Below are 4,412 nucleotides of genomic sequence, written 5' to 3'. Positions count from 1 at the left end.
TTTGCCAATTCTAGAAATAGGCTAGTGGCTGAAAATTTGGACTTAGCCCCAGCAGAAGGCTACTCCTGGGATACAGAGAGATCATCAGAACTTTAGGTGATTGTGTGGGACTAGTAGGACAAAATTGGAGACTTAAGAGCCCTCCAATTTATAGTCAGTTTCAAGGAATGGGAGGTTGAAGAACTAAGTTGAAGACATCGGAAATGTGTGAAAATGAAGTAAGAACATAGAATTTCTGAACAATGCATTTGAGGAAGTTGATACAAACAATGGAATGGACACAAACCATAGAATTCACATTCTTTTCAGTGAACATGGAATATTTACCAAATTGACCAAATACTGGGCCATAAACAATGTCACAACAAATTTCAAAAGATTGAAGTAATTCTGAATACCTTCTCTGAACGTAGAAATGTTAATCTAGAAATCCATTTAAAGAGTCACTAGAAAATCCCTAACTGCCTGGAAAGGAAACAAAATACTTCCAAATAAGCAAGGAGTTATTTACAACAAAAAAAATCAGGAAATACTTTGAACTGAATGATAAATGATGACATGATATACTGTGGCATGCAGTGGTCAGAGAGAAAAATACAGCTTTACATGCATATATTAGAAATGAAGGGCTGAAAATTGGTTTTTAACCCAAGAAACTTTTATAAAACAGCAAATCAATTTTAAAGAAAGAAGAAAGGAAAACAAAAATATAAGAAAAGAATGAAATATAAGGGAATATTTATCTGACCTTAGGATAAGGAATGTGTTTTAAAGCATTCATGGCTAAAGTCAAAAATTACAAGACTTTTTTTTTTTTTTTGCATTTGAGCACCAAAAAAATTGTCTGCATATTAAGAATCAAAATCAAATTAAATATGAACATGTGCTGAGGGAAATATTCACCAACATTGTTTTCTTATAATTGTTTTCTAGCCATACAATAAAAAAACTCCATAAGGATTTCTCTCTTACTTGTGCTACATCCATTGTCTATTGGCTGTGGCTCTGTGTACTCCATATCTTCTTCACACCAGGACCTTGGCTAAGCGAGTAGCTCAGAAGTGGGATGTGCTGGTCTTATGGACTCATGACAGAGGAAAAGAGAGAGACAGCAAACCACTTGAAGACCCTTACAGCTTCTGCTAGAAGAGCCACACATCACAGACATATTTAATTGGCCAGTGGAAGTTACATGGTCAAATCTGACACCAGTGGGGTGGTGCTATAATTATCTCATAGGGAAAGGCTCAGGAAGGAGGGCAGCAAATATTTTAAAAAATTAATCTTCCAAAATCAGCTATGTGAAACACTCATTTCCTCAAAGATTTTTAAATGTAGGGACTTTCCAAAGAGTGATTTCTCCCTCAGTGTGCAAAGGAAGTACCAACCTACAAATGGCGCAAAGAGCCACAGTAATAGTTGAAAATTAGATGTGGTATGAAATTAAAAGAAAAACTAAAACAAATCAATAAATCCTGTTTTGCGTTGCTTTTTTACTAGATGCTTACCTCTCATCTCTTATGCAACTTCCACATCTATTCTGCATGAACAGTCTTTCTAAGGTACAAATGTGAATCACTTTAAATACCCTACTTAGACCATGGTGGGATATAAATAACTTTTGAAAAGCATTAATGTAATCATGCCACTTTCCTTTTAAAAATTCTTGAATTGTGTAGGGTTAAATTGACTAGAACAACTCTTGGAACAGCAGGATTCAATTCCCTTTCTAGAAGGTAAATGTTTTCTTTGCCTGGGTACTTTTTTCCTGATATGTTATAGAATAAAAGGGGAGGAGAAAAAATCTGAGATTTCATTGGTTCTATCAAAAGTATTCCAATTTTCTATGAATATTAACACATCACTAATTCAATAGGGAGGGATGTGCTTTACTGAAATGTTGAGGTGTGATTCTACAGAACCTATGGGCATTTTCATAGATAAATAGATAATTGATTATATACACACATACACATATTTAGTAAGATTTGTTCTGGAAAATCGTTTCCTATTTGTCACATGTGGTTATTAAAACAGTCTCCCCCCATAACAAAAATTATGTTCAACAATTGCTAGAAACCTTGTGGCTCCTTGGCCTTCTCACCTCAGTGATCTTTACTTTCACTCTTCCTCAGTCCTGTGTGCCCACAAACACATCCTCAAGCCCAGTGCTGACACTTTCCCACTTCAAAAAAAAGTTAATTCCAGTATTCCACTCTTTTAGTCAAACTCACATCACTCCAGTGAACTCACACCTGTGCTCCTGCCTCACCACCTCTTTGATTTCAGTGTCTTTAAGTTCTTCTATCCTTTAATTTTCTTCCAATCTACCAGTGTTCTCCTGGTCTTAGCAATTTAGTCAGATCTGATCCCGTAGTTCAATGCCTGATCCACAATTCTCTCCACACCCCCCCCCCCCCCCATATTTGCAGCTCCCTCTTTCCATCATCCAGCCCAACAAAATCTAAATCTGTAATCTGCTTTCTCCATTCCCAGATCTGGGCAGCTGAATCGGCTGCTAGAGAAAATCATGCTGCTGTGAAGATGGGAGTTGCAATAAGTTATGATTTCTGTGCCAGATAATCCCCATTTGCCCTCAACATCCATTTTACGTCTTTCTCCATCCTGTTGTGTTCCCTGGAAGTCTGACCTTTATGAAATGCACCAGCAGGCTCCCTTGCCTTCTAGTTTCTAGTTGGGTGTGGCCAATGTAAAGCACCAGAAGGAGATCAAAGGGCAGAAGAATAAGGCCAAGGTATTTTGTTTTTGTGGCTTCCTCTCTGTGTGTTGGTTCTCAGGTTGGCAGTGGCTACAATCTTCTAGTAAAGGCCAGAGGTCCTGTCAGGCAACCTTCTCTCCAGCTTTAGTCACACATCTCTCTCTGGGTTTGGGTAAGTGCTCCCTTCCCCTATAGGCCTAGGAAAAGCAATGGTGCTTTGCTGTCGTTAACCCTGGGGTTACTTCACCTTCTCTTGTTGGTTTTCCCACACTGTGACCATACCTTTATAAAAAGTCCTTTCTATCAAATTCTCCTCAGTTACCCTGCTGAATGTACCAATTATTTCCTGCCAAGATTAGACTGATAATAATTGCTTCTAATTTTAGGTGAGATCTCATCAGCAGCAAAAGTTTTTTGTCTTTTGCTTTTTTCTCTTGATAATCTTTCTATCTCATATTCTTCTTTTGTGTGTATGCCCCCCCTCCCCTCCCCCTGCCCTCTACCCCTGGGGCATTTCTTCCTTTGAGTGTTGGTCTTCTCCAGAGTTTCATCTATAATATTTCATCTATTATTCTCTCTCCTTCTTCTACATGTATGCCTTCTAAGTACATGGGTGAGCTTGTCGATTCTAATGGATTTATTTACATTCTGTAGGCTGATGACTTCAAAACCTGTATTTCTCCTCTATTCTCACCACTTCCATATCCTTGATCAGGTTCTTCTTTGCAGTGATCTCCTAGCTGGTCTTCTTGCTTCTAGTCCGGCTTCCCTTAAATGTACGTGTAACCCCAGGACAATTTCCAGTGCCCAGCACAACCCAGTGCATCGTGTGTATTGTAGAAATACCTTAGAACTAATGAATTAATCCTTCACAGTGCTGAGAGAGTGATTTTTCTAAACAAATATTTGACCATGGTGTTCCCCTGCTTAAAAAAAATAGAAATAAAAATATCTTTAAATAACTTTTAAATTCTTAAGCATGACATGTAAGATTCTCTATCACCTGCTCCTTCAATTTCATCCCCCACATTCCCCAGTACTCAGACCATGCGCACGGAAAACAAAACACCTCGGCGTTCCTCTCCCACTGTGTTGTTTCACAGCAGAGGTGCTTTGTCATCTGATAGACTTAATTTCAAATCCTGGCTGAGTGACCTAGATCAGTTCCTTAGCCTCTCAAAGTCTTGATTGGAGGTAAATATTTCCTATCTTGTAGGTTTGTTGAGAGGAACAGGAAAAAATGTACATGAAGTGAGGACAGCATCTCTATTTACATCTTATGTTCCTTTATATCTTTCTTCCTTTTCTTATTTTTAAAGTGATTATTGCCACATCCAGTAGGTAGTGGAATCTAATAATTAGGCATTTGTTCCCACTACTCAGAATGTTCTTCAAATATTTCTTTTCCTGGTTTACTTCACGTCTTCCTCCAGGACTCAATTTAACATTCATCTTATGTCAGTACCAGACTAGGCCTAATGTCTCCTCTCTTCCTTCAAAGCATGTGGGAAAATGATTTATAACATTTCTTCCTTTATATGAAAAAAGTATCAGTTTATGTATCTGCCTCTCTCACTTGATTGTAAGCTTCTCCAGTCTGATTTATCTTTGAATCCCAGCACCAAAACCATGTTTGACACACAGTAAATTCTCAAGACATATTTACTGAACTGAAATGTAAACCTAAGAAAAC

The sequence above is a fragment of the Choloepus didactylus genome, chromosome 5 (assembly GCF_015220235.1).
Source record: "Choloepus didactylus isolate mChoDid1 chromosome 5, mChoDid1.pri, whole genome shotgun sequence".
Lineage (NCBI taxonomy): Eukaryota > Metazoa > Chordata > Mammalia > Pilosa > Megalonychidae > Choloepus > Choloepus didactylus.
The sequence above is the reverse complement of the archived record's forward strand: the minus strand, read 5'-3'. Positions refer to the sequence as shown.